This window comes from Odocoileus virginianus, chromosome 20 (assembly GCF_023699985.2).
Source record: "Odocoileus virginianus isolate 20LAN1187 ecotype Illinois chromosome 20, Ovbor_1.2, whole genome shotgun sequence".
Classification (NCBI taxonomy): Eukaryota; Metazoa; Chordata; class Mammalia; order Artiodactyla; family Cervidae; genus Odocoileus; species Odocoileus virginianus.
In genome coordinates, this window is record NC_069693.1 from 37,817,162 (window position 1) to 37,826,176 (window position 9,015).

At 40.9% G+C, this 9,015-nt stretch overlaps 1 non-coding gene across 1 annotated transcript; it reads right to left on the bottom strand.

Annotated features, from left to right (window-relative positions):
* Positions 1-8,236: 8,236 nt before the first annotated feature.
* Positions 8,237-8,361, bottom strand: LOC139030112 (U6atac minor spliceosomal RNA). Its single transcript, XR_011482425.1, has one exon. It is a non-coding gene; the product is annotated as a U6atac minor spliceosomal RNA (small nuclear RNA).
* Between the last annotated feature and the right edge of the window lie 654 nt (positions 8,362-9,015).

Genomic DNA, 9,015 nt, shown 5'->3' on the forward strand with positions numbered 1-9,015 from the left:
GGTGGCTAAAGTATTGGAGTTTCAGCTTCAGCATCAGTCCTTCCAATGAATATCCGGGACTGATCTCCTTTAGGATTGACTGGTTTGATCTCCTTGTAATCCAAGGGATTCTCAAGAGTCTTCTCCAACACCATAGTTCAAAAGCATCAATTCTTCAGCATTCAGCTTTCTTTATAGTCCAACTCTCACATCCATACATGACTACTGGAAAAATCATAGCATTGACTAGATAAACCTTTGTTGGCAAACTAATGTCTCTGCTTTTTAATATGCTGTCTAGGTTGGTCATAGCTTTTCTTCCAAGGAGCAAGCGTCTTTTAATTTCATGGCTGCAGACACTTAGAATAGTTGAATTCATTGAGACAGAAAGCAGAACAGTGGTTATCAAAGCCTAGGTGACGTGACCCAGCAAGCTCACTCCTGGGCCTATATTCAGAGAAAACCATCATTCAAAAGTATGCACGCACCCCAATATTCACTGCAGCACTATTTACAATAGCCAAAATATGGAAACAACTTAAATGGAAGAGTGGGTAAAGAAGACGTGGTACATATACACAATGGAACGGCAGTCAGCCGTAAGAACAAACGAAATTGTGCCATCTGCAGAGACTTGGATGGACCTAGAGATTGTCATACAAAGTGAAGTAAGTAAGAAAGAGAGAAACAAATATTGTATAATATTGCTTCTATGTGGAATCTAGAAAAATGGTAGAGATGAACAAATTGACAAAGCAGAAATAAGAGTCACGGGTGTAGAGAATAAACTTATGGTTACCAAGGGTGGTGCAAATTGGTGGATTGGGGTTGACACTACTATGTATAAAATAGATAACTAATGAGATCCTACTCAGTAAACTGTGGTGACATAAATAGGAAGGAAATCTAAAAACAAGGATATATATGTATACGTATCACTGATTCACTTTGCTGTACAACAGAAACCAACACAACATTGCAAAGCAACTATACTCCATTAAAAATTAATAACTTTTTTAAAGTTCCGAAGACAGATAGTAGTGATGGTTGTACACCAGTGTGGATGTACTTAATGCTGCAAAACTGTATACTTAAAAATGGTTAAACTGGTAAATTTTATGTTATGTACAAGATGTTTTGCTACTAAAAAATCTTTTTAGGGGAAAAAAAGAAAGAAATTCAGTAACTGAAAAGTAAGCCTCCCTTCCCTTTCCTCTAGGAATACAGTTATGATAGGAATTCAGATGAGAACAGATGTGCTAGTTGTGACAGTTTAGGTTATGCTTGGTAACAAGCAGTCCCTTCATTTCTCACTCATGCTGCACTTCCATCATGGGTTCCCGGGGGCCTCTGCTCATCCTAATTCGGAGACTCCAGCTGACAGAGCAGCACATGCCAGAGTGAAAAGATGTCCAGAGGACCTTGTTTCATGTGTGTGAACATACTCAAGGTGATTCTCCTTTAAAAATGAGAATTTAGGGACTTGCCTGGTGGCCCAGTGGTTAAGTTCCCTGGTCGGGGAAGTAAGATCTCACATGCTGCAGAGTGACAAAGGCTAGCTGTCAGCACTACTGAGCCTGCACACTCCAGAGCCCACGCGCCACAACTAGAGTCTGGGCACCACAGCAGTCCAAGATCCAGCATGCTGCAGAAGAGATCTCACGTGCCGCAACTAAGATCCAATGCAGCGAAATAAATAAATTAAAAATACATACATTTTAAAAATTAGAATTTTTAAAAAGATGAATTTTCAAATCAGGGTAGGAGTCATTGATGGTCCATTGACTGGTTACAAGGCAGGCGGACACACTGCGGGGAGGGCACAGAGCCAGAACTTTTTCTGACGTCATTCACCACAATAAATGTTAGGTAAAATGAAGATCTGAAGTTAAACAGAAAACAGACAAAGCACCAGCAGAAAAGAAAAAGTAATTTGTGATGGGGAGTGCTCGTAGGACAGAAACAAAAGAGAATAATGGAAGATATGAACAGATTTGAATATAATAAAAATCCAAATGTTCATATATGATGAAATATACAATATGATAAAAGATACCATAATCAATGTTAAAATACACATGATTAACCAGGAGACAATATTTGAGACACATACAAAAGAGTGATGATATTCAAAATATATAAAGTTTCTAGGAATCAATTTAAAAGGACTGATTTTTTCTTTTTCTTAATAACAAAGGATATGAAAGTATTAGCTGCTAAGTCATGTCCAACTCTTTGCAACCCCATGGACTATAATCCACCAGGCTCCTCTGTTTATGGTATTCTCCAGGCAAGAATACTGGAGTGGGTTGCCATGCCCTCTTCCAGGGGTCTTCCCAACCCAGGGATCGAACCGGGGTCTCCTGCATGAGCCACCACGGAAGCCCCTGACAAAGGATAGGAAGGAGCTATTCTTAGAAAAAGAAATGGAAATGACTGACATGCCAAAAACATATGTTAAAAATACGCATTCTTGATCCTTTCTTTTTCCTGTCTAATATAGATTATTTGAAACAAAAATGGTTTTCTCACAGCGTCCACTTTGTCTCCACTCTAAATCCATCGCGATCAATCTCCACCTCTCTGGTGAATGTCCCAGTGGAGTCTGTTCAGCTCCCTGGAAGGACTGGGTGTATATAGGAAACACCATTAGATTGGAACCAGAGGCTTGGCAGGACTCAGGGAGGAGAGGAGTCAGGCATAGAGATGGGAAATGAGACCAGAGGAGTGTTTTGGGACCCTACTGGAAGGCTGGGTCACATGTGATTATTCTTTTAAAAGAAGCTGGTTCTGGCCATTGCTATAGATAACAGACTCAAAGGGCCCAAACTGGAAGAAAGCTTCCTGGGAAAGCTGCTGTCATTTTCCCAGAGGAAATAACAAGGAACAGAAATAAGGTGTTGGCAAATAGAGGGAAAACAGGATTCTGAGGCTGTGGACTTAATGAATGGATGGAGAGTGTAGGTGGGGACCAAGAAAGAGCTGAGGGCAAGCCCCTAGGAGTGCTTCAGAGCAACGTGGCCAAGTCCCAGAGAGAGAGAGAGAGGGGCTCCAGGCGTGAGGGCACTTTTAAAAGACATTCATTCACAAGCCCCTCCTATTAACCTCTAGATTGTGTTTAGGTTTTGAAGAAAGACCAAGAAAAGAAAGCATTCATCACTAAGTAGTATGGTTTTTCCAAGGGTCTGTCTGCTACAATAAATGAAAATCTAGATGCCTTAAAAATGTTATTTGGGAAGATATCCAACCAAAAAAAAAACCCCACTAAATTATCTGATGCCCTATAAAATAAGTCGTTAAATATTTTATAGGATCCCTCTTCCTTCAAACATGATCTTTATGAACCAGCCATCTACTCCGCTCCCACCCTCTGTAGGAAACAGTTGATCAGAGATCTTGGCGTGTCTTTTCTGCAGCCCGAGTCCGGTTAATTGCAGATTTGATTCAAATGATAGCAGTGTTGGCAGAATGAGTCCGTCTTCACTGCATTGATTCCCCTCCCTCCACCCCCATACCAGCTGGGAGCCCTCCTGAAAGAACAATAGATTTATAATACGAGCAAAACAAAGGAGTCGGGAATGAACAGCTCTTGGAAATAAGTAGGTCAAGACACAATCAATTTCCAAATCTAAAATTATGTTTGAAAAATGTACCTTTAATACCAGAGTCGGCTTCGGCCCTGTGGGGCAAAGCGTGTAAAGTTTAAAGTTTCTGAGTGGCTGCTTTATCAGGTAGCCTGAAGTTTACCCTGGAGGTTAAGCAATAAAATGGAAACAAAAATAATTTAACAGTTTTGCAGTTAGTTTAACCCAGCCACGGCTTCTTAAATGGCATTCACCTTCCTGGAGCTTGCCACGCTCATAAAGCTACAAGATGCATTTCAAAGCTATGAATTTGCTAAATAGAACTTCATTTCCTCTTCTTATTAGAGGTAATTAAATTTATTAGACGTCAGTAAAAGCCTTGTAAACAGAAAATATGAATGCTTATAAAAGTCTGCCCTCTCTTTGCAGCCTAATAATTAAGATGCAACGAGAAAGCAGCTAATAACAGCTCATAATTTATGAAGTGTCATTCACCCCCGAAACTAAGACATATTGTGGAGGAATTACAGACTGAAATGAAAATAATACCCACTGAAACACATTATTTATTAAATACATAACCACTCAGAGAAATAAACACATCACACTCAGAACTTGATATTTCTGATGGAAACAGTATATACATCATCTCCTGCTTTGGATATATTATCCATCAAGTCAAATCCTTAAATCAAAGTCACCACTTGTTTAAATGCAAACGGCCTGTGGCAGCCCAGCAAGCCCCAAATTTCCACTAGACATTCACCTTGATGTCAGTTTTCAAAGACTGCATCGCTGTGAAGGTTTTTCATTATGATTGTTTTTAACATTCTCAAAAGAAAAGAAATCCCTCAGCAAGCGTTAGAGAGAGAGAGAGAGAAACAGGAGGGAAGACAAGGAAAAGATTCTAAATAGAAGAGCAGGACTCATAAATTAACAAAAACATTTCCCCCCCTCCAGCACAGATGAACTCAGTCGCAACTGTGGAATCAATGCCCCCACCCCAGTGATGCTATCTCACTCTGAATGGAATCTCTTTTTATTGCAGCTTAATAATGTACTTTACATCTTTATCAACAGTCCAGCTCTGTACTTTGAGCTCTTTAGAGTAAATGGTGATAGAAATTTTAGATGCCACATTTCATCAATGCAAAGAGACCCTTGGTTATGCACTATACTGTTATTTTCTGCATTGTTATGAAAGAAAAAATAAAATGCTGCTAATGAAACTATGACATGCCATTGTTGTAAAATACATCGTGATGTCAGAGATGTTAAAACTGGGCGGGGGGAGGCATTTTAGAATTCACTCAATATAATCCATAAAACTAGATGAGGTAAAGATTAACATCAATCTTAAAACTGTTATCTTGGTTACAGTAGGTGAATTATAGCTCAATAAAGCTGTTATTTTTAAATGTTATTTTTGGACTCAATGCTGAAAATCCTAATACTCAATTGTGTAGAAGGTAGCCTAGAAAGGCCTCACTTTGAAGGTGACAGTTGAAGAAGGACCTAAAGAATATGAAGGAGCTGTGTAGGTACCTGAAGGAAGGGGGTTCCAAGATAGCCAAAAGCAAATGTAAAGGCCCTGGGGTGGGTGAGGACTTGGTGTATGGAAGCCAGAGTGAATGATGCAGAGAGAGATAACCAGGGCTGGAAGTGGGAGTGGAGAGGTTCACAGGAGATGAGATCAATAAGGTGACGGCAAAAATAAAATTTCAGACTTAAATAGACATTTCTCCAAAGAAGACATACAGATGGACAAAAAAAACACACCAAAAACATGAAAAGTTGTTTAATATCACTAATTATTAGAGAAATGTAAGTCAAAACTACAATGAGGTATTGTCTCACACCAGTGAGAATGGCCATCGTCAAAAAAATCTAAAACAATAAATGCTGAGAGGGTGTGGAGGATAAGGGACCGTCTTACATTGTTGGTGGAATGTAGATTGTAACAACCACTATGGAGAACAGCATGGAGTTTCCTTTAAAAAAATAAAAATAGAACTACCATATGAGCCTACAATACCACTCCTGGGCATATATCCAAAGGAAATCACAATTAGAAAAGAAGACTCAGGCTCCTCAGTGTTTATTGCAGCATTATTTAAACAGCCAAGACATGGAAGCAACCTAAATATCCATCAACAGAGGAACGGATAACGATGCGATATATATATACAATGGAACGTTACTCAGCTATAAAAAAGAAGAAAATAATGCTATTTGCAGCCACATGGATGGACCTAGAGATCGTCATACTGGATGGAGTAAATCAAATACAGAAAGACAAATAAATATGATATCATTTATATGTGGAATCTTTAAAAAAGGTATAAGTGAACTTAGTCACAAAACAGAAGTAAAGTCATAGACACAGAAAACAAACTAATGGCTGCCAGGAGACAAGAGGGAAGGAGGGATAAACTGGAAGATTGGGCTTGACGTAGACACATGGTGATACACAAAATAGATCATTAATAAGAGCCTACTATATAGCACAGGGAGCTCTACTCAAAACTCTGTAATGGACTGTGTGGGAAAAAATCTAAAATAAGAGTGCATATATGAATATGTAGAACTGATTCACTTTGCTGTACACCTAAAACTAACATGGCATTGTAAATCAGCTAGACTCCAATACAATTTTTTTCTTAAAAGTTTCCTCCAGGTCATAAAAATTTCCTCCAGTTTTCTATGAAGTGGAACAAAAATTTTTTAGGAATATTAAGACTATTCTTCAAAAAACATTTTGGGGGTGGGTTAGGCAGCTCAGTGGTAAAGAATCTTTCTGCCAATGAAGAAGATTCAGGAGACGTGTGTCCAGTCTCTGGGTTGGGAAGATCCCCTACAGGAGGACGTGGCAACCCACTCCAGTGCTCTTGCCTGGAAAATCCCATGGACAGAGGAGCCTAGTGGGCTACAGTCCATAGCGTCGCAAACAGTGGGACATGACTGAGCAAATGAGCATGTACATATCAATTTCACACCTAAGCTCCACCTTGGTAGCTTCTTGAATGGTTTAAGAATCAAGTGACCTTAGCAGTCCTGCCATCTTTGCAGGTGGTTCCATCCAAAGCAACTGCCGACTCTGTTCAGAGGGGACATGATCGTTAGACCACCTCCAGGCTATGAAGTGCATGGACTGCTTTCAAACTGTGGGATCCTTGAGGAGGTGCCATCATTTTATCATCAAGGATCAGCGATTGCTGTCTTCTACAATAACACTCATGGAAACGTGCCCCTCTTCCCTACTTACTCCCCATCACCGAAGAGCAAAGTCTCTTCCTCAAAAATCTAGGTTTCTCTTTTTTTGAGAAGTTACTCCATTTTGCCCTAAGCTAAGAGCTTTGTGTACTCTTTCTTTTTAACCCTCAAACCAACCTATGACAAAGATGTTGTTAGCAGTCCCATTTAACAGGAGGGAAGCTGGGGTGCAGAGAGGTTAAGCAACTTACCCATGGTCACACAGCTGTTTGTGAGTGTGCGTGTGTGTGTGTGGTGTGTGTGTGTGTGTTTGTGTGTGTGTGGTGGTGGTGGAGGTCTGCTGGGACTGGAACTCGGGTGTGATTTCCTCCAAAGGCCAGGGATCTAACCGCTCCACTATAATGCATTGCTCTTATGTGGCAGTGGCTAAAAGCAACTCTGGTTCCTGACTTTACCAGATCTGGTACTTTCTAGGTTTAGTGGAGCCAGTAACTTGGATGGAATTGAGAACAGTGTCAATCTCAAGCTGGGAAAGAGAGATTAAGTGCTTAGGCTCTGGAGCCGGATTCCCAGGGTTCAAATCCTGTCTCTGCCAGCTACTAGCTGTGTGATCTGGGGCAAGTTATTTAGCCTGTCTGGGCCTACATTTCCTCACGTGGGAAAAAATGGAGTTAAACAACAGTAACTATCAGATGGAGTTGCTGTGAATGTTTGTGAGACAGTGATGTGAAGTACCGACAGCACAGGCCCAGATGATAATTATTGTTTCCATCCATGGGTTTCAGAGGACACTTAGGAACACAGTCTAGCCCAGTGCACCCCAAATGTGTTTGGTTAAAGGATCATTTCGGATTATTGGATGTGCCTATGACCTTGTCTGAAGCAGTCTCGTGCAGCCAGTGAGTGGGGAGAGGGGTCTCCTTCCAGCAGGATTCGTGAAGACATGGCAGCAATGCCCAAGGGAAGCTCGGTCCCCAGGGATGAGTGTAGTTCTAAGGTAACAAGCATGAGCGAGCTTGGAGTTTCAGGGGTACAGTCACATCTTATGTGCAAGGAATCATCTACAGTGACAATTACTCTTGACAGTCCCCTCGGGAGGTGGTATGTTGGAAATGGGAACACTGACTTTTATTTAGTTCAGCCTGACTAGTTTTTTTTTTTAATTTTTTAAATTGGAATGTGATTGCTTTACAATATTGTGTTAGTTTCTGCTGTAAAACGTGAGTCAGCCGGCCATGTGTATACGTATATCTCCTCTCTCTCGAGCGTCTCTCCCACCCCCTGACCCCCCCTCCTCTAGGTCATCACAGGGCACCCAGAGCTCACTGTGCTGAACCACAGCTTCCCACTAGCTAGCTATTTCACACATGGTAGTGTGTGTGTATATATATGGCAATGCTGCTGTCTCAATTCATAACCCTCACTAATTCCCCCCACTACGTCCATGAGTCCGCACTCTACAAAAGCAGTGGTTAGATGCCACGAAGCAGGTGGCAATGCCTTAACCATGTGGGTATTGTCAGGGCCAAGGGCCTCTTCCAGTTTTGTCAAGGGAGTGCTAACCTTCTCCCCTCTCATACAATACCTGAGCAGTTTCTTTTTTAACTTTTGATTTGGGAATAATTATAGATTCTCAGGAAGTTGCCCCCCAAATATACAGGGAGGGCCTCTGTGCCCTCCAGCCAGTTTCTCAGGATTGTGACATCTTCGATAACTGTAATACAATATCAAAGCGTCCTATGATACCAAAACCAGGAAACTGACAGTGCTGCAGTCCATAGAGCTGCTTCAGATTTCAACAGCTGCGTGTGCATGTATAAACAGTAAGCACAATTTTTTCCTATGTGTGGATTCATATAATCCCCACCGCCAGCATTGAGATACAGAACTCTTCCATCACCACGAGTCTGCCTGTACTGCGGTCCTTGAGAGCTACTTCCCATCCCTGATCTCTGGCAACCACCAATCTGCCCTCCAGTTCTATACTTTTGATAGTTCAAGGTTATTTAAGTGAAATCATTTGTTTGCATACATGTAGAGCATATAACCATTTGAGATTAGATTTTTTGGTGGTGGTGGTTCTTCAGCATAATTCGCTGGAGATCCATTCAAGTTGTGTGTATCAATAGGTTATTCCTTTTTTATTGCTTATTAGTATTCCATGATATGGATACACCCAAATTATATCCTTTGTAGTTTGTATACAGTTTGGGTGATTATGAATAAAGCTGTGGACAGC